Below are 22,646 nucleotides of genomic sequence, written 5' to 3' on the forward strand. Positions count from 1 at the left end.
ACAGAAATGCCTGGTGCATCCTGTTTCCATTGATCATCCTTTAGATGTTTCTACAACTTGATTGTGGTCCACCTGTGGTAAATTCAATTGAGTGGACATGATTTGGAAAGACACACACCTGTCTATATAAGGTCCCACAGTTGACAGTGCATGTCAGAGCAAAAACCAAGCCATGAGGTTGAAGGAATTGTCCACAGAGCGCCGAGACAGGATTGTGTCGATGCACAGATCTGGGGAAGGGTACCAAAACATTTTCTGCAGCATTGAAGGTCCCCAAGAACACAGTGGCCTCCATCGTTCTTAAATAGAGGAAGTTTGGAATCAGCAAGACTCTTCCTAGAGCTGGCCGCTCAGCTAAACTGAGCAATCGGGGGAGAAGGGCCTTGGTCCGCGAGGTGACCAAGAACCCAATGGTCACTGACAGAGCATTAGAGTTCCTCTGTGGAGATGGGGAAACCTTCCAGAAGGACAACCATCTCTGCAGCACTCCACCAATCAGGTCTTTATGGTAGAGTGGTCAGGCGGAAGCCACACCTCAGTAAAAGGCATTAGACAGCCCGCTTGGAGTTTGCCTAAACGCACCTAAAGGATGCAGACCATGACCTCTGGTCTGATGAAACCAAGATTGAACTCTTTGACCTGAATGCCAAGCGTCACGTCTGGTGGAAACCTGGCACCATCTCTACGGTGAAGCATGGTGGTGGCAGATATTTTTCGGATGCAGAGACTGGGAGAATAGTCAGAATCGAGGGAAAGATGAACGGAGCAAAGTACCGAGAGATCCTTAATGAAAGCCTGCTCCAGAGCACTCAGGACCTCAGACTGGGGTGAAGGTTTACCTTCCAACAGGACAATGACCCTAAGCACACAGCCAAGACAATGCAGGAGTGGCTTTGGGACTAGCCTCTTAAAAAGCCTTGAGTGGCCCAGCCAGAGCCCGTACTTGAACCCCATCAAACATCTCCGGACAGACCTGAAAATAACTGTGCAGCAACGCTCCCCAGCCAACCTGACAGTGCTTGAGAGGATCTACAGAGAAGAATGGTAGAAACTCCCCAAATACAAGGGTGTCAAGCTTGTTGCGTAATACCCAAGAAGACCCGAGGCTGTTATCGCTGCCAAAAGTGCTTCAACAAAGTGTTGAGTAAAGGATCTGAGTACTTATTTACTTTTAAAAAATTAATTGTTTGGTCATTATGGGCTATTGTGTGTAAATTGATGCAAAAAAAAATAATCCATCCATTTTAGAATAAGGCTGTAACTTAACAAAATGTGGAAAAATTCAAGGGATCTGAATGTGGTCCTTCTGTAGCTCAGTTGGTAGAGCATGGCGCTTGTAACGCCAGGGTAGTGGGTTCAATTCCCGGGACCACCCATACGTAGAATGTATGCACACATGACTGTAAGTCGCTTTGGATAAAAGTGTCCGCAAAATGGCATATATTATTATATTATTATATTAATACTTTTTGAATAGACTGTATATACAGCAAAGTCTTATTTTTATCAGTTTAAATAAAAGTAGGGATAATTATTTTGGTTTTTGTAGGTATTAGTCATTCAGAGATCAATTGCCATGTGAGTGAATAAAACAACTTGAAATACATACAATAGTGAACTTGGGGGAGGTATCCAAACATGTTTTTCTTTTTTTATACAGAGTTCATCTTGAATGTTGAAGCATCTCCCCTGGAAGGCACATCTGGGGCTGACGCCCCTGAAAAAGGCTGGCCAGACAATTTCACTACATGTGAGGACACTTTGTTAATGAAGCTTCAAAATGCCTTTTGGAACAAAGTGGATCTCACAAAGCCTCAATTTCATCACCCGAGGGGTATGTTGCAGTCTGCATTTGTTGACGAAGCACACAACATATATTTTTTAATTTTTTATTTTGCTCCCTTGCACCCCAGTATTTCTACTTTGCACATTCACCTACTGCAAATCTACAATTCCAGTGTATTTACTTGCTATATTGTATTTACTTCACCAACGTGGCCTTTTTTTTGCCTTTACCTCCCTTATCTCACCTCATTTGCTCACATCGTATATAGACTTGTTTCTACTGTATTATTGACTGTATGTTTGTTTTACTCCATGTGTAACTCTGTGTTGTTGTATGTGTCGAACTGCTTTGCTTTGTCTTGGCCAAGTCGCAGTTGTAAATGAGAACTTGTTCTCAACTTGCCTACCTGGTTAAACAAAGGTAAATAAAATATCATGAAAGGTACCAGAAAATGTTTATGGCAAATGCCATAATCTGGAAATGGCTACACCCTGAAGGCCAAATGGGGTTCACCCACTTACAGTGTGGCTTACGTGTGTTATGGACAAAGTAAAGAACAGACGGCGAGGCATAAGAGCAGCAGAGGGTGAGGGAGCGTCTCAGACATCAAAACAAAATGTAGGACTGACTGTTCAACCGGTGTGAACTTGGAGCCACCGACATGCCAGGCCACATCAGATGCAGTATCACTAATGAATGAAGAAATAAGAAAGATAGATGGGGAGAGGGCTATGAGCAAGATAAAAAGTGTTCTTGAGGAAACATTCACACAAAGGAGAAAGTTACTAAATACGTGACAATAAAGATGAAATATTCATGGAATATCCTTTTTGTTCAACAAATATGGATTTAGCTTAGACTTTGAACTACTTACTAACTCAACACAGGTACTCAGAGACTTTCAGAGATATGCTGCCGTTCAGGCGGTAAAGTTATTTCATATGGGCAGAGACAAAATTGAAAAAATGGAGTGCAACCCACAGCAAAGGAACAAATGAAAGGGAGCAGTCCTCCAAGGCATTGTGGAGAGAATGAACATTACCTTCGAGGAAGACATGAAGGCACAAGACCCAAGTTGAATGGTAACACAACACACCATACTCTAGCTGGCCTCCTGCTTCCCCATCTCCTTGAGGAAGAACGTACACTGTTTGTAAAGTAGTTTTCAGTAAGTTACTATTTACGGTATTTAAAGTATTGATGTATGCTACATTATTTTTCATTCAATTCTATGATATATTGTATTTGATTCATTTCAAGAGACTTCCACAACATCTGGTGTCACCACAGGACCTCCTATGTTGTGACTATTGGCTCAGTCCATTCCTCAACACGTTTCTACTTGGTGGTGGACAACAAAGCATTTTAATCCCTAGTTTTATCCCTCCATCTCGGGCATTTTCTCATAGGGATTTTACCCATGGCAAACAATGTCAGTATACAACAAGTTATCTTTAAAGATTAGATTCACAGCTATACATAAGACACATTTTCAGGGAGTGTTCAGGTCAACAGAAGTTTGAACTTTGACCTCTATGGAACATTTCAGAATGATATGTATACATTGCTTTTTAAAAGGAAATACTAATACATTTTCAACTTTGTTTGACAAGTGATTCTGAAACGTTTCTTAGTGATATAATATAACCAACTTTGAAAGCACTAGCTATAGCTTATAGCCTTACATACAATTCAGTGTAATTATGCAGCTATGTTTTTGGATTGTAACTTTGGTGATAGAGGCACCAAATGTTACATACACAGCTAGAACATGGTTTTAAAAAGATGTGTATATTTCAGGGCTATCACAGGATTCACACATTAACCCCACAGAAGCCTTTTTTTCAATATGGCCGCCAAACAACTCAATCGAGTCTTATTGGATACGTTTCGCATCACCATACCTGTATGAAATATAATTGTAGAATATGCTCAATAATATCTAAAAATGTTCATAGTGATGTAGAATACACAACCAAATCAGCCAGGTGTGTCAGATATATAAAGACGTTAAATTATTCACAGAATTGTTGTAAGAATGTACCCAGAAAGCTGAAATATTGCAACTATTGATCATAACATCTTCAGAAATCAGCTATTCGGACAGTTTTTTGCATCTTAGGCGTCTAGGGCACCGCACCAGAATCTCTCATTAGTGTTCAATTGGGTTGAGATCTGGTGACTGATACGCACACACACATACACACACCCATTAAACCCCCTATGCTCCTTTGAGAGCCCTCTTTCAAAGTCACTGAGATCTCTTCTAGCCATGGTAGCCAAAATAATGGGCAACTGGGCATTTTTATACATGACCCTAAGCTTTTGAGGTTAATTTCTTAATTAATGTTTGGAAGTTACCTGTATCTGGTAGCATTGAAGATAGGACCCTGTATGTTAGCAACCAAGATTCTGCAAAAAAAGCTTGAAGTGCTGCTATTTCTCTAGAATCACCTAAAACAATGTATTATATGCAGACATATCAGTGACAATCAAAATATCAAAGACATGTGAAACAGAAACAAAAGACGGCCTTTACAACTCTAGTTAATCCCCTCTGATTATTTTAAGGTTCCTCGGAACTTGTTTGGCATGGTTTTGGAATGTTAAGGCCCCGAGCCAGTTCCTAGAAGATTGGATGTCATCTATTTAGTGGTTGAAGGAGGCCATCGAAACCTCATAAACCACAAAGAGAATAGAATACCGACTGACTGCTTTCCACCTCATTCCACCCAAAGTGATAGTAAAAGAGGCAAAGACAATAATAATTGAGCGAGTTCTTGTTGTAGTGTTAGCTTTGGTACTAACTGCAATTTGTGCATGTTGTGTAGAGAAGCAGCAGTGGAAATTCCACTCTGTGTATTTATCAAGACTGGACAGACTAGTTGCCAAGATGATTGACACTAAAATATTTTAAAGCTGAGTCACACCCACCTTCACTGAATATCACTCATCGTTCCTCCCCTCTCTCATTTCTTCTATCGCCATTCTCTAAACTCTTGCCCTGTTAAAGTTTTCCTTGTGTAATTGCACCTTGTTCGCCGCTCTCCTAACAACATCACCATTTGCTTCTCAACTATCTTCCTTTTTTAAAATGAATTATCAGAGGAGACCACAACAAATTTCATTTACAAAAGTATATGAATATTTTGAACAAGCTGCTTTGTTCATTCTTCATGCAATAGGTTGGCTTGCATGACACATCAGAAGCTGGAGAGATAAGGAAGGGATCAGGGAGAGGAAGGACAGAGCCTGCATGTGGTGAAAAGCCCTGAGGGTGTAGTCAGTAGTCGGTGTCAATGATGTCATAGGTTTGTCTCATGGTGCTATAATATGATGTTGCCTCAGGAAGAGACTGAACGTTACGAGAATTAAGTTCTCATGTTCATTAACCAATTCAATTAAACTACTCAGTCTGCTATATCAGGATTTGTAGGATACTGATAGAAATGAAAACAGACAGAGGCCAGTCTACAATAGTCATGAAGGTTTATTTATGAGAGCTCTCATCATTTCCTGTACATTGTTCTATATACCTCACATTTTGTCATAAATGTCCCTTCCTCCTCTCAGAAACAATGACAATATAGTTCACAAGTCTTCTCCCACTCATACATTGTCTGCCACCTGTTATACAATCTACTACAAGCCCAAGGTCTCTCCCCTCCCTGGGTGGGGACAGAATGTCCTGTAAAGAACACAGTAGTACAGCTTGTCTGTCGATAGCTCCTCTTATCATTTGTTTCACACTTGCACCCTGCTTACATACTAAAAAGGGAAAAAAAAGTCCTAGTTCTAATTCTGACTAGAACTACACACAACAGATTTAGATTTATGATTCTAATGAATTTCATACAATCATATAGTGACAGGGTAGAATTCTGTTAGTTATAGTTCTACGTTAAATGTATACATCATTTAGTCATTATTCATAAAATTCATAACACTGAACCAATGTCATTTTTCCATTGCTATCTCCATCTACATCAAGTGCACCCCCTGCAGGGAGGTGAGAGCGGTGGAGAGGTGGGTAGAGGTAAAGGTGGAGGAGGAGGAGGAGGAGGAGGAGAGAGAGGGATCAATAGAGAGCGAGTGTGTGAGAGAGAGGGGGGTGAGGGAGGGAGAGACAGAAGGAGATGTAGAGAGACGAGAGAGAGTGTGAGTAAGTGAGTGAGTGAGTGAGTGAGTGAGTGAGTGAGTGAGTGAGTGAGTGAGTGAGTGAGTGAGTGAGTGGGTAGCAGAGAGCTCAAACTGTGTAGGTGGTTATAAACTAACAATAAACAAGGTGTTCACTGAATATCTCTGTGTTGCAGTACTTGATACCACATAAACAATTCACATGCAAAGGAGTGTTCAAACAGGTGGTGGATCAGCTATTAGTCTTCGACACCTGTCCATGTTGCTTCATTTTATTTTCGTAATCATCAGAGATTGATAGTGAGTCTGACAAGTGCATTGATCAATAGCCTCTGTTTTTGTGTGGAAGAGCTCTCTCTAGAGACAAAGATGGTGTACGGCAGTGCCATCAAAAACTAGACCTTGTATCTGATATTTCCACACTATAAGGTTGATAAAGCACTCTGAAATTGTAAAAATTACGGTAATGTCCTTTTTGTGAAAGAGGAAGCCATTGTTATTTTCATGAAATAAACACAGTGATTTATTAGGCATACAGTGACGATTTAAAATACAATCAAATAGTCTGCATGGGGGCTTTAATGTCTTACAGGTCCTGGAACATTGGCGCCCTGTTTTTCAACTACTTGGAACTACCTTTAATCTGTGGTTTTGATTTGCTCTGTTGCAGATGCTGGTGAAAGGTGAATGCATCGTACCAGTGTGTATGGAAAGAGAGAAGCAGGATGTGAGGGTAACACAGATGTGAGCATGTATCTGTGTGTCTAACCAGAAGAAGAACATACAAAATGGTTTGCACCAAAATGTATGTTGTAATTTTTTTAATTGATCCCCTTTATTAAAGTAGTGAATTTAAGGATATTTTTAATACACGACAATAAAATCAGATGCTCGTCCATCAGATACTAACTGCACATACTGCTTAGCAGAAGGTATGGTATCTATAGCTCACATACTGCAGTAGCAGCAACAGCCCACTCTATCTCAGTGGGCCAAAACCATTCGATTTCTATGGCCTGACTCCAACAACTGGTATCAGCCCATTGCCCATTAGTTCCTCTCTTATCTCGATTCTCTCATCTTCCTCTCCAACAGGGAATTTTAGTTCTGTTCTTTTGGTTCATACATGCCCCTTGGCCCAGGCAAGCTCTTTTTGCTGTGTTGTGTTGCCCAAATTTGCCTACCGCCAACCGCACTGTCAGTGACTGAAACTGTGTGAGCTGATGACCTTCAGTTTCAGAGGCCCTGGAGACAAACAGGTGCCATGTCAGGCTGTTGTGTTGACAAACAATACCTACTAGCTACTTGCATCTGTGCACAGTGTCCAGATGCATGCTTATTACACTGTCATTACATTATCATGGTGACCTGGCAGGATAAATATTCATATTAGAATAATAATATAATAATATACCATCCTAATAGTAATATATCAATAAAGCAATTGCTAAATGAAAGGGCTACTACCACCCCCCTAAAAGTTCTACACAATGACATCATCATGTTACATTTTAAAAACAGTGATTTTCAAGCACTATGAAAATACCCTTTCTCTGGCTAGAAACTCGTTGCAGGTTTTGAAAATCACCGTATCTCTTCATTTTAATCCTACCCTGTCACGTCAAAGAGAAGCATTTTTTAGGACCTTTCTTGTCATCTTTTTAACCACAGATCATAGAAACTTGCTGTTTTCACATACAGTATGTAGACACTGGTATGGTGCTGGAGATAATGAACATGAGGTTGAAAAGTGGTGGAATTGCCCTTTAATGTATGACAATTAATCAATTAAGAAGGCCCTTTAGTTTACCTCTACGCCATATTTTGTCCTGACAAACACTCTCATGGCCAACGAGGCAGGGGGCACACGCATCCCCCAAAGCACACACATCCCTGGGTTGCTTGTCTTTTCAGTTCGCTGCAGCTAGCAACTGGAACGAGCTGCAACAAACACTCGTACTGGACAGTTTTATCTCAATCCATTCATTCAAAGACTCAATCATGGACACTCTTACTGACAATTGTGGCTGCTTTGCGTGATGTATTGTTGTCTCTCCCTTCTTGCCCTTTGTGCTGTTGCCCAATAATGTTTGTACCATGTTTTGTGCTTGCTACCATGTTGTGCTGCTACCATGTTGTTGTCATGTTGTGTTGCTACCATACTGTGTTTGTCATGTGTTGCTGCCATGCTATGTTGTTGTCTTAGATCTCTCTTTATGTTGTGTTGTCTCTCTTGTCGTGATGTGTGTTTATTTGTATTTTTAATCCCAGCCCCCATCCCCGCAGGAGGCCTTTTGCCTTTTCCTAGGCCGTCATTGTAAATAAGAATTTGTTCTTAACTGACTTGCCTAGTTAAATAAAATAAATAAATAAAACATATCTGATACAGTCCAGCAGAGCAAGACGGGGGCAACCCCCCACCACACTGGTTGTCTTACACAGGCAGACACCACAGGGCACAGCAACCGGGAGACAGACATTCACATACGTATGTACGCACGCACGCACGCACGCACGCACGCACGCACGCACGCACACACAGACACACACGTTCTTGTTTTGGTTTACGACCCGTAGTTTCCCACCAGTTAAAGAAATGACACAGGAAAAATTCCATTGGTGAATCTTTCACTTAAGTTGACCCACTCACTATATGTCAGTGTCTCAGGGTCCATCGCTGACCAATGGAGAATGAGTCGTACAGTTACAGATGTCTTTAAAAGGAGTTCAATTCATTGGAAACTGTCGTGTTGCAATACCATACAATATGACTGTATGTGTTGCTTCCTGGCTTGGAAGCTTGTTGCTAAGTCAGACTCACAGACAGGGGTGTTGATGGCTAGTTCCTGATGTGAAGACTGGGTTCCCATACAGGAGTCTCCTGATCAGTGTTCACCCGTGTCTCAGTACTCTCAGATTACAGTCCGTGCTATCATGTTTTACCTCTCTGTTACTCGTCCTTACCAGGGGTTTACAGTGTAAACAGACAGAAACCACATGGAGTAAACAGCAGTGGACTCACGTTCCCACGGACGCTTACAAGGATTTGCTGACCCGACTGTAGTTTGTATAGTTTTTCCTTTCAATTGGTGATATTTTATGCCAAAGGACTTTGACATAAAGTAGGACTTTGGCACAAAGTAAAACTAAAACCAGATTGAGGTTGAGCTCTCCACGATGAATAAAACAACTGAACATCCATTACAGTACTGCGCCATCACTTTAAAACTGTGATTTCACATGTTATCGGTTGATGATATAACTGATGCCAAGGCCCAGCAGTTTGTGTGCGTGTGATCTGTCATTGAGATTTCCTCATGACTCTTAAATCAGGGTTAGATGATAGAGATACAGTGCAGGTTATTTTGCAGCAAAAGGCATTTCATCAGCTTGTGCCTCTCCGTGTCAGTTTTGGGAAAGAGTGGTTTTACAGCAGATTTCTCTCCCAGTGGGAAGAACTGAAGAGCGAGAGAATGAGATCCACTGAGCCATGCAATTACACATGCGTATGTCTTTAAACACATGACAGATTCATCATAGTTATGCTATGTTTGGATGTTGACGATGACCTTTCCCAGGCCTGTAGGATACTTTGTACAGAAATAAGTTGGAGTTTGAGTTCAAGTTCAAGTTTAGGTTTAAGTTTAACTAGGCAGTGGTGTTAATAACTTACAGCAACTGCTTTATAGTCAACAAATACAATGAATATGTCTTCATTGGCATTTATAATTTACAGTACTTACTAAATAGGCATGCTCACCTTTGCACCGACACATGTCCCTCACAGACCATTTGGCAAAAGAGATGACTAGACAAAACGAAGAAGAGTTAACTTAATCATTGTTCCCATTTTGTCATAAATGTTGAAATGCTGCAACAACGTGTTACCGATCAACCCCTGAGAACACAACAGTCCATTCAAAAGGTGTGAAGTACATTCACTGTTTAATATCGGTTAGTCATTGACCTTGCGATGTTCAGGTGTCATAAATCTACAGAACTGACAACATGCAGGCTTGCAAGACTTACCTATGTAATGCAGAAAGTGTATTGTAAACTCACATATAATATACTGCATACTGTGTTGTGCCTGTGCTGTCGCACCAAACGGAGGCCACGACGACCAGCAGGAGAGACACCCAGATGATCTTGGACATGATGATGGCAGCCGTGAACACTGAACAAAGTGGGTCTTTACTCTTGGTAATGTCTCAGTAGTGTTTCAGTGAAATAGTACATTTCCTCCCCTTGCCTCTCTGTCAACTCTCCATGGGTCTTATTTGTGTTGTTGCCAGGCAGAGAAAGAGATAGGTCTGCACAGGCCGTAGGGGCTTTTTGATTTCGTCTACCACAGGCCTGCCTTCGCAGCTGATATGTGATGATGAAGGGGCTAGAAAAGGCAGGACAACAGGAGGTGAAACAGAAAAACCCATGAAGACCCATCTATGGCCCCAATGCTGCAAGAGCTGTTGTGGTGGTGGTGGTTTAGACTGATTGGGCCTGTGTTCATATTAATCTGGTAAAGATTCGATCTGTAACTAGGGCTACAATATGCAAGGTGGGTGATCATTGCCCAACCATTAGTTGTTGCATTTTTATCAATGGCTTTTCAATCTGTAACTATTCAAAGAAAGGCCTCCACATGTAAAATGTGCATTTCTTTCTCTGATTATATCTGTTTACCTGGAATGTATCAGTCATTGTGTGTGCTCTCTGCAATCATATCACATTATTCAAGATTTATAAAATATTTTAAAAATAAAATATGAACATTTACTACATAGGCCTAGAGACCCTTCACAAAGCCTTTACACAAGGTAAAGTGCTACCATTGAATTCTGCAAAAAAATACACAAAAAGAACTGAGGTTGGCACAAGATGGAGGGAAAGTTGGAGCATAACTAACAAAATTACAGTTAACAAAAATGTACAGTATAAACGAATGTATAGAATTTCTTATACAAGAGACAAAATTCACAAATTCTACAGCACAACGCCAGAGTAATGTCTTAAGTTTAAACTAATAATTACTCGACAATCCATGCTTTCTGGTAAAGGTATAAAGTCCGGAAGTTGTGGGCGGAGCTAGAAAGTTGGTTGTCAGAAGTATTACAATGTAAACTTACTTTTAATCCATCTGTCTACATATTTCAAGTATGGCATATGGGGGAGATACCCAATGGGCTAGCGATTCTCTTTTCATCACTCATCTTGAAAAAATGTATACTAAAAACTTGGAAATCAATCTGTCATCATTACCACAATGGAAAAATCTATGATTTATAGTGCCTTGCAAAAGTATTCATCCCCTTTGGCGTTTTTTCGATTTTCTTGCGTTACAACCTGTAATTTAAATCTATTTTTATTATGTATTCACCCCCTTTGCTATGAAGCCCCTAAATATGATCTTTTGCCACCAATTACCTTCAGAAGTCACATAATTAGTTAAATAAAGTCAACTTGTGTGCAATCTAAGTGCCACATGATCTGTCATATGATCTCAGTATATCTATACCTATTCTGAAAGACCCCAGAGTCTGCAACACCACTAAGCAAGGGGCACCACCAAGCAAGCGGCACCATGAAGACCAACGAGCTCTCCAAACAGGTCAGGGAGAAAGTTGTAGAGAAGTACAGATCAGGGTTGGGTTATAAACAAATATCTGAAACGTTGAACATCCCACAGAGCTCCATTAAATCCATTATTAAAAAATGGAAAGAATATGGCACCACATCAAACCTGCCAAGAGAGGGCTGCCCACCAAAACTCACGGACCAGGCAAGGAGGGCATTAATCAGAGAGGCAACAAAGAAACCAAAGATAACCCTGAAGGAGCTGCAAAGCTCCACAGTGGAGATTGGAGTATCTGTCCATAGGACCACCTCAAGCCATACACTCCACAGAGTGGGCAGAAAAAAAAGAAAAAAATTGGTGTTCACCAAAAGGCATGTGGGATACTCCCCAAACACATGGAAGAAGGTACTCTGGTCAGATGAGACTACAATTTAGTTTTTTGGCCATCAAGGAAAACGCTATGTCTGGCGCAAACCCAACACCTCTCATCATCCCGAGAACACCATCCCCACAGTGAAGCATGGTGGTTGCAGCATCATGCTGTGGGGATGTTTTTCATCGGCAGGGACTGGGAAACTGGTCAGAATTTAAGGAATGATGGATGGCGCTAAATACAGGGAAATTCTTGAGGGAAATCTGTTTCAGTCTTACAGAGATTTGAGACTGGGATGGAGGTTCACCTTCGAGCAGGACACTAAGCATACTGCTAAAGCAAAAGTGGTTTAAGGGGAAATGATAGGCATGTTGTGTAAATCAAATGATACAAATCCCCCCAAAATCTATTTTAAATACAGGTTGTAAGGCAACAAAATAGGAAAAATGCCAAGTGGGTGAATACTTTTGCAAGCCATTGTAATATTGAAATTGTGAAATAGCATGGGCGACCAAGAAACACAAATTTGTACAATTTAAGACTAAGTGGCAAACAACAACGCAGTCACTAGGGATAGGGGTGTGAGCGTGCGGGGGTAGATTAGATGTAGTCATTGTTTGTGTGTGTCTCTGTAAGTTTTGTTCATGTAAATTTGCATCTGTAGTGGGGGAAAAAATCTGAAAGGAATTGGGGGAAAAATATTATATACAGTACGAGTCACACTAACTCATTCCAGGGTTTTTGTCACGCCCTGGTCGAAGTATTTTGTATTTATCTTTATGTATTGGGTCAGGCCAGGGTGTGGCATGGGTTTTTGTATGTGGGTGTGTATATATTGGGATTGTAGCTAGCAAAGTCTATGGCTGTCTGGAGTGGTTCTCAATCAGAGGTAGGTGTTTATCGTTGTCTCTAATTGGGAACCATATTTAGGCAGCCATATTCTTTGAGTTTGTCGTGGGTGATTGTCCTTAGTGTCTTTGTTCCTGTCGCTGTATTTAGTTGACAAGTATAGGCTGTTTCGGTTTTCGTTACGTTTATTGTTTTGTAGTGTTTGTGTTATTTCGTGTTTACGTTTGTTTGATTAAACATGGATTGCAATCTACACGCTGCGTTTTGGTCCGACTCTCCTTCACCACACCTAGAAAACCTTTACAGTTTTTCTTTATTTTGACTATTTTATACACTGTAGAATAATAGCTAAGATATCAAAACTATGAAATAACACATATTTATTTAACTAGGCATGTCAGTTAAGAACAACTTCTTATTTACAATGACGGCCTACCGGGAACAGTGGGTTAACTGGCAAAAGTCCTGCTGGATGGGGGCTGGGATTCAAAATATTAAAATATATATATATATAGGACATAACACAGTATATATATGTCAAGAGAGACAACACAACACTACATAAAGAGAGACCTAAGACAACAACATAGCAACACATGACAACACAGCATGGTAGCAGCACAACATGGTAGCAGAACAACACATGGTACAAACATTATTGGGGACAGACAACAGCACAAAGGGCAAGAAGGGAGAGACAACAATACATCACACAAAGCAGCCACAACTGTCAGTAAGAGTGTCCACGATTGAGTCTTTGAATGAAGAGATTCAGATAAAACTGTCCAGTTTGAGTGTTCGTTGCAGCTTGTTCCAGTCGCTAACTGCAGCGAACTGAAAAGACGAGGAACCCAGGGATGTGTGTGCTTCGGGGACTTTTAATAGAATGTGACTGGCAATACAGGTGTTGTATGTGGAGGATGAGGGCTACAGTAGATATCTCAGATAGGAGGGAGTGAGACCTAAGAGGGTTTTATAAATAAGCATCAACCAGTGGGTCTTGCGACAGGTGTACAGAGTTGACCAGTTTACAGAGGAGTATAGAGTGGAGTGATGTGTCCTATATGGAGCATTGGTGGCACCCTTAATCTATAAATTACGTCTCCGTAATCTAGCAGGGGTAGGATGGTCATCTGAACCAGATTCAGATTGATAGCTGGGGTGAAAAAGGAGCGATTACGATAGAGGAAACCAAGTCTAACTTTAGCCTGCAGCTTTGATATGTACTGAGAGATGGACAGTGTACCGTCGAGCCATACTCCCACATACTTGTATGAGGTGACTACCTCAAGCTCTGAACCCTCAGAGGTAGTAATCACACCTGTGGGGAGAGGGGCATTCTTCTTACCAAACCACATTACCTTTATTTTGGAGGTGTTCAGAACAAGGTTAAGGGTAGAAAAAGCTTGTTGGATACTAAGAAAGCTTTGTTGTAGAGCGTTTAACACAACTTCTTGGGAAGGGCCAGCTGAGAATAAGACTGTATCATCTGCATATAAATGAATATGAGAGCTTCCTACTGCCTGGGCTATGTTGTTTATGTAAATTGAGAAGAGTGTGGGGCCTAGGATCAAGCCTTGGGATACTCCCTTGGTGACATGCAGTGGCTGAGACAGCAGATGGTCTGACTTTATACACTGCACTCTTTAAGAGAGGTAGTTAGCAAACCAGGCCAAAGGCCTCTCAGAGACACCAATACTCCTTAGCCGGCCCACTAGAATGGAATGGTCTACCGTATCAAAAGCTTTGGCTAAGTCAATAAAAATAGCAGCACAACATTGTTTAGAATCAAGGGAAATGGTGACATCATTGAGGACCTTTACAGTGACACATCTATAACCTGAGTGGAAACCAGATTGCATACCAGAGAGAATACTATAGACATCAAGAAAGCCAGTCAGTTGATTATTGACAAGTTTTTTCAATACTTTTGATAAACAGGGCAAAATAGAAATAGGCAGTTAAGATCAGCTTGATCTCCCCCTTTAAGTAAATGATTAACCGTGGCTGCCTTCCAAGCAATGGGAACCTCCCCAGAGAGGAGAGACGGGTTAAGAAGGTCAGAGATGGGCTTGGCAATGATAGGGGCAGCAACCTTAAAGAACCAAGGGTCTAAACCATCTTTTTTTATTTCACCTTTGTTTAACCAGGTAAGCTAGTTGAGAACAAGTTCTCATTTGCAACTGCAACCTGGCCAAGATGAAGCATAGCAGTGTGAACAGACAACACAGAGTTACACAATGGAGTGGTGTGGTGATTTTATTGGTGTGGCATGTAAAAGATATTGGTGTGCAAAAGGAAAAGTAAATAAATAAAAACAGTATGGGGATGAGGTAGGTAAAAATGGGTGGGTACACTATGTACAGCTGCAGCGATCGGTTAGCTGCTCAGATAGCAGATGTTTGAAGTTGGTGAGGGAGATAAAAGTCTCCAACTTCAGCGATTTTTGCAATTCGTTCCAGTCACAGGCAGCAGAGAACTGGAACGAAAGGCGGCCAAATGAGGTGTTGGCTTTAGGGATGATCAGTGAGATACACCTGCTGGAGCGCGTGCTACGGGTGGGTGTTGCCATCGTGACCAGTGAACTGAGATAAGGCGGAGCTTTACCTAGCATGGACTTGTAGATGACCTGGAGCCAGTGGGTCTGGCGACGAATATGTAGCGAGGGCCAGCCGACTAGAGCATACAGGTCGCAGTGGTGGGTGGTATAAGGTGCTATAGTGACAAAACGGGTGGCACTGTGATAAACTGCATCCAGTTTGCTGAGTAGAGTGTTGGAAGCAATTTTGTAGATGACATCGCCGAAGTCGAGGATCGGTAGGATAGTCAGTTTTACTAGGGTAAGTTTGGCGGTGTGAGCGAAGGAGGCTTTGTTGCGGAATAGAAAGCCGACTCTAGATTTGCTTTTCGATTGGAGATGTTTGATATGAGTCTGGAAGGAGAGTTTACAGTCGAGCCAGACACCTAGGTACTTATAGATGTCCACATATTCAAGGTCGGAACCATCCAGGGTGGTGATGCTAGTCAGGCGTGCGGGTGTAGGCAGCGAACGGTTGAAAAGCATGCATTTGGTTTTACTAGCGTTTAAGAGCAGTTGGAGGCCATGGAAGGAGTGTTGCATGGCATTGAAGCTCGTTTGGAGGTTAGATAGCACAGTGTCCAAGGACGGGCCGGAAGTATATAGAATGGTGTCGTCTGCGTAGAGGTGGATCAGGGAATCGCCCGCAGCAAGAGCAACATCATTGATATATACAGAGAAAAGAGTCGGCCCGAGAATTGAACCCTGTGGCACCCCCATAGAGACTGCCAGAGGACCGGACAGCATGCCCTCCGATTTGACACACTGAACTCTGTCTGCAAAGTAGTTGGTGAACCAGGCAAGGCAGTCATCAGAAAAACTGAGGCTACTGAGTCTGCAGATAAGAATATGGTCCTTCTGTGACTCAAGAATGGCGCTTGTAACGCCAGGGTTGTGGGTTCGATTCCGGGACCACCCATACGTAGAATGTATGCACACATGACTGTAAGTCGCTTTGGATAAAAGCGTCAGCTAAATGGCATATATTATATTATTATTATATAATATGGTGATTGACAGAGTCGAAAGCCTTGGCAAGGTCGATGAAGACGGCTGCACAGTACTGTCTTTTATCGATGGTGGTTATGATATCGTTTAGTACCTTGAGCGTGGCTGAGGTGCACCCGTGACCGGCTCGGAAACCAGATTGCACAGCGGAGAAGGTACGGTGGGATTCGAGATGGTCAGTGACCTGTTTGTTGACTTGGCTTTCGAAGACCTTAGATAGGCAGGGCAGGATGGATATAGGTCTGTAACAGTTTGGGTCCAGGGTGTCTCCCCTTTGAAGAGGGGGATGACTGCGGCAGCTTTCAATCCTTGGGGATCTCAGACGATATGAAAGAGAGGTTGAACAGGCTGGTAATAGGGGTTGCGACAATGGCGGCAGATAGTTTCAGAAATAGAGGGTCCAGATTGTCAAGCCCAGCTGATTTGTACGGGTCCAGGTTTTGCAGCTCTTTCAGAACATCTGCTATCTGGATTTGGGTAAAGGAGAACCTGGAGAGGCTTGGGCGAGTAGCTGCGTGGGGGGCGGAGCTGTTGGCCGAGGTTGGAGTAGCCAGGCGGAATGCATGGCCAGCCGTTGAGAAATGCTTGTTGAAGTTTTCGATAATCATGGATTTATCGGTGGTGACCGTGTTACCTAGCCTCAGTGCAGTGGGTAGCTGGGAGGAGGTGCTTTTGTTCTCCATGGACTTCACAGTGTCCCAGAACTTTTTGGAGTTGGAGCTACAGGATGCAAATTTCTGCCTGAAGAAGCTGGCCATCTGACCCAGATGGTTTTTGGGGGTTAAGTTTAAGGAGCTCCTTTAGCACCCCAGACTCAGTGACTGCCTTCGGGGAGAAACTTTGTAGCGGGGCAGGGGGAAAAGATGGAGAAGCATCGGGATAGTTGCATTAGAAGGGGTGGGAGATGAGGAAATGTTGGACGGGCAAGGAGGCATTGCTGAGTCTAATAGGAATCCTGACTTAATGAAGTGGTGATTAAAGAGCTCAGTCATGTGCTTCTTGTCAGTAACAACCACATCATCAACATTAAGGGACATGGGCAGCTGTGAGGAGGAGGGTTTATTCTCCAGGTCTTAACCGTTTTCCAGAACTTCTTGGGGTTAGAGCCACAGAGAGAGAACTGGTCCTTAAAGTAACTAACTTTGGCCTTCCGGATAGCCTGAGTGCACTTATTTCTCATTTGCCTGAATGAGAGCCAGTCGGCCTGAGTATGCTGGTGCCGAGCCTTTCGCCAAAATTGAATTCTTCAGGTGGAGTAACTCTTCAAGATCACGGTCAAACCAGGGGCTGAACCTGTTTTTAATTCTCATTTTCTTTATGGGGCCTTATTTGTAAACAATACCACAGAAAATATTTAAAAAGAAGGTACCAGCACCTTTGACAGAGGGGATCAAGCTGATTCTATACCATGTTACAGAGGCCAGTTAATGAAGGAAGGCTTGCTCATTAAAGCTTTTTTAGCAAGCGTCTATGACAAATCAGAACAGGTCGTTTCACTGAGCAGCCATTACAAACACAGGCTGTAAAACAGTGATCACTAGGGTCATTACAGAAAGCACCAGACTGATACATATCAGGATTATTTGTGAGGATCGAGGAGAGTAGCCTTTTCTGGGTGTTTGGAGTCATACCTTGTGGGATTGGTAATGATCTGAGAAAGATTTAGGGAGTCCCATTGCTTTAGGAGTTCCAGTTTAGGTCACCTAGCAGGACAAATTCAGACTTAGTGTAAGGGGCCAGGAGAGAGCTCAGGGCGGGTAGGGTACAGGCCGGTGCAGATGGAGGACGATAGCACAAAGCAACAGTCAACAAAGAGCTATTTGAAAGTTTAATGCTTAAAACCAGCAAATCAAATGGTTTGGGGACAGACTTGGTGGAGACAACCGAGCACTGAAGGTGATCCTTGGTAAAGATTGCCACTCCCCCACCTTTGGAAGATCTGTCTTGCCAAAAAAGGTTATAATCAGAAAGGTTAACTTCAGTATTCACAACACTCTTGGAATCATGTAGTAACCAAAAAAGTGTTAAAGAAATCAAAATATTTGTTTGTTTGTTGAGATTATTCAAAGTAGGCACCCTTTGCATTGATGACAGCTTTGCACACTCTTGGTGTTCTCTCATTCAGCTTTATACGGTTGTTACCTGGAATGCATTTCAATGAACAGGTGTGCCTTGTTAAAAGTGAATTTGTTGAATTTCCTTCCTTTTGAGCCAATCAGTTGTGTTGTGACAAGGAAGCGGTGGTATACAGAAGATAGCCCTATTTGGTAAATGACTAAGTCCATATTATGTCAGGAACAGCTCAAACAAGCCAAGGGAAACAACAGTCAATCATTACATTAAGACATGAAGGTCAGTTAATATGTAACATTTAAAGAACTTTGAAAGTTTCTTCAAGTGCAGTCGCAAAAACTATGAAGAGCTATGATAAAACTGGCTCTCACGAGGACCGCCACAGGAAAGGAAGACCCAGAGTTACCTCTGCTGCAGAGTTAGCTGCACCTCAGATTGCAGCCCAAATAAATGCTTCACAGAGTTCAAGTAACAGATACAACTGTTCAGAGGAGACTGTGTGAATCAGGCCTTCATGGTTGAATTGCTGCAAAGAAACCACTACTAAAGGACACCAATAATAAGAACAGACTTGCTTGGACCAAGAAACACGAGAAATGATATTTGATATTTTTGGTTCCATGCCTTTGTGAGACACAGAGTAGGTGAACAGATGTAGGTGAACAGATGATCTCTGCACGTGTGGTTCCCACCATGAAGCATGGAGGAGGAGGTGTGATGGTGTGGGGGTGCTTTGCTGGTGAAGCTGTTTGTAATTTATTTAGACTTCAAGGCACACTTAACTAACATGGCTGCCACAGCATTCTGCAGTGATACGCCATCCCATCTGGTTTGTGCTTAGAGGGAATATAATTTGTTTTTCAACAGGAAAATGACCTAAAACCCACCTCCAGGCTGTGTAAGGGCTAATTTACCAAGAAGGAAAGTGATGAAGTGCTGCATCAGATTACCTGGCCTCCACAATCACCTGACCTCAACCCAATTGAGATGGTTTGGGATGAGTTGGACTGCAGAGTGAAGCTAAAGTAGCCAATAAGTGCTCAGCATATGTTGGATCTCCTTCAAGACTGTTGGAAAAGCATTCCTCATGAAGCTGCTTGAGTGCATGTCAAAAGTGTGCAAAGGTGGCTACTTTGAAGAATCTAACATCTAAAATATATTTTGATTTGTTAAACACTTTTTTTGGCTACTACATACTTCTATGTGTTATGGCATAGCTTTGATGTATTCACTATTATTTTAGAAAATAGTAAAAATAAAGAAAAACCTTGAATGAGTAGGCGTGTCCAAACTTTTTTATCTGCCATTTGACCTCAATGCATCTGGAAGAAACCAGCTACTGCAGATGAGTCACCTATTTTGTGTGGTTGGTGCGTTATAGGTTATGCATATATTGCGTGGATGGCGCGGGTAGGTTCTATTAAACCCACGTTTCAATACAGTCCCTCGCAGTGACGTAGAAAAGAGCAATGTGTGTGAGTCAGAACAACTAGGAAATCCCCCAGTGAGAGTTACGACAGAAGGTGCTGTTCCTTTAAGCGGAGACTTCCTAAAACAAGCACGACACGAAAGGAGCAGATAAACAACAACTGCCGGGGGTAGAATAACCTCGAATAGACCGTTTACCGGGATTAATCTTGTTCATACAAACGACGGATCTTTAAGGTAAGAGTGTTGTTTACAGCTAGACAATTATACACAAAACGTATGTTATTTATTAGTTATAAGGAAAAGGGTACATGGTACGCTTTCTTATAGCCCAGGCCGGCTTGGCAAATATGGACATTGACATGACACACACCACACGTTACACTTAAGTCCAGAATGAATCCATATTGTATAGGCTATTGCAACACTATGTTTATGTGTACAGGTAGGCCACTATATAATTCATAGGCTCAATGCTGTGAATAATTATGTAGCTAAGAGACTTAATTCGTCAATACTGTTGTTTCATCGGCAAACGAGATTCTCCCGTTATATGCGCACTTTATTTGGTTAATACTCAGGAACGCAACTAATTTCATGGCAACTATTTCCCCATCCGTAGGTGTGTCAGAGCACAATTTCTGCTGATTTTGCATATCAAAAATCCCAGAACACTGTTGAAAGCCATTGCGGAAGTAAACCCAACCTCGACGTGAGAAGAGAGAATAGGGGGCCACCAAGTGGACTCAACGGAGAAATACTGCGCGCGACCTTTTGTATGGGAGAGATGTACGGATCGTCAGGAATGCCAGATCTGATTCCATCGAATGGCCCGCGACAGCCTGGTCCGGCCGGCCAGTTCAACCCGGGACATAGGCAGGTAGCACAGAATGGGCATGAGAGGCCCAACCCCCAGAGACTAGGGCAGCGGGCGCCCAAGCTTGGACAAATTGGTCGTTCCAAGAAAGGTGAGTAGTGGAAATATTCTTCTCCCTGTACACCTACATATTTTGAGAGATACATGCCTACTGTATTGTGATTTTGTGGTTATTTCAGGTGTTGTGAGTATAGACAAAGATGGAGACATTTAAAACCAGAATCTGTCATCTTTCCAGCCTCCCCACCACTATATAATCTTATCAAAATAGGAATAAAATATGATTATTCTCAACCTTATTGACACTTGTATGAGTAGATATTCAACTAATTGTTACCTTTCCTTTTCCAGTGGACCTAGGGGATGAGGACGTGGATGACATCATGAATAATAATGGCCAATAATAATGTTCAGTGTCCCTCAACCTCTCACCCATCTCCTAACCACACCACATGTGCCAATGAAGATCTTCGAAGCCAAACTCAACTGAATCAATTTGACCTTGATCAATCAACTTTACAAGTGACCTCCCCTGAAGCTTGGCCTAGGATATCATAGCTGAAAAGCTCATTGTGGCACATTGAGGGACAGTTCTATTGCCGGAATTCTAGACATTAGTTCTAGACATTAAATTTAGGATTCTATAGACCTTTGCATCAAAAGCTTGTATATTGCGGTGAACTTGTCTGTTGTTATACTGTGAATGAATTGTAATGAAATGTGTTCTGCTCTTATTACCTCTGTAGTGGACTATCTGCACTTGGGAAAGTACAGTGTGGCTTGTCTTTAAAGCTTCTAAAGGGCTACATTTGAAAAAAGTTGCACTCTTTAAATGATAAGGTAAAAATGAAATGGAGTAGGAGTGCTGATCTAGGATTAGGTCCCCACTTGTCTATAGAATCTTATTTAATATCATCTAAAAGGCAAGTCTGATCTTAGATCAGCACACAGAGGCTATGAATACAGTTTTCTTCTTGGTTACTGATTTTACAAGGTGGATGTTTTGTAGAAGAAGGCAGGACGGAAGCCTGTTAACATGTAACGTACAGGTGGAACATTGAGTTACTGACAGTTGTGATTTAATCTAAATCTGTGGTTCTCTCACCTTGTGGAGTATCAGGTTACTGCTGAATGATCACTGTTTTGGAATGCAGGGACAGTTGGAAAAGGTTACTACTGATCATTTATATTTACAAAAAAAATATTGTTTTGGTTTATTACCTTGTTTTAAATCAATTATGGATGGCTATTATTTTCCAGCACATTTTTTTTTAGAGTTGATATAATATATGGATGTGTTGTTTTTCTTATGTTATTGCGTAATGGTGCACTTTGTGGGAATGACTGTTAAATATGTGACGATGAAACTTTACATATTTCTATGCACGGATTCTATTTAAGCATCAACAAGTCGGGGCATACTTCCTGTCCAGAAGGGCTACTTTCTTCTTCGTTTAAATGTTTTTTTATCATAAAGGTTGAGTCCCAAATGGCACCCTATTCCCTACATAAGTCCTATGGGCCATAGTCAAAAGTAGTGCACTATATAGGGAATAGGGTGCCGTTTGGGACACATAATATATTTCATTTGGACTGTAAGGACAATGTTGACCTAACTAATGCCTGTAACTTTCTTGTACACTGGTCACTACTTTCAGTGAAACATTGCATTTCACAGCATAGCTAATAGTGACGCTGTCATGATCACATGGCTTAAATGGATGGAATTGTTATGTGCATTGGGAATGTTTGCATGAAAATGTGATGATTTTTGCATAATAATTCATTATTGTTAATAAAGGAGGGAAGAGCTTTTCTTTTTTAATGGAACATTTATTATATCATTATGATTGAAATGTAACCTCCAGAATGTACACTCGCCCGTGTCGTACTTCTAAACAGCCAAATACGAGCCCCCATGTCGAACCAAATACGACAAAGGACACACATCACCCGTTGTAT

The 22,646-nt window shown here is 41.8% G+C and overlaps 1 long non-coding RNA gene across 1 annotated transcript; it reads left to right on the plus strand.

The window, feature by feature from the left end:
* The first annotated feature begins 19,723 nt into the window (after positions 1-19,723).
* Positions 19,724-22,514, plus strand: LOC118392047 (uncharacterized). The gene is made up of 3 exons (XR_004827292.2): positions 19,724-20,044; positions 20,430-20,775; positions 21,036-22,514. It is a non-coding gene; the product is annotated as an uncharacterized LOC118392047 (long non-coding RNA).
* The last annotated feature ends 132 nt before the right edge of the window (positions 22,515-22,646 follow it).

The sequence above is a fragment of the Oncorhynchus keta genome, chromosome 13, assembly GCF_023373465.1.
Source record: "Oncorhynchus keta strain PuntledgeMale-10-30-2019 chromosome 13, Oket_V2, whole genome shotgun sequence".
NCBI classification, from domain to species: domain Eukaryota; kingdom Metazoa; phylum Chordata; class Actinopteri; order Salmoniformes; family Salmonidae; genus Oncorhynchus; species Oncorhynchus keta.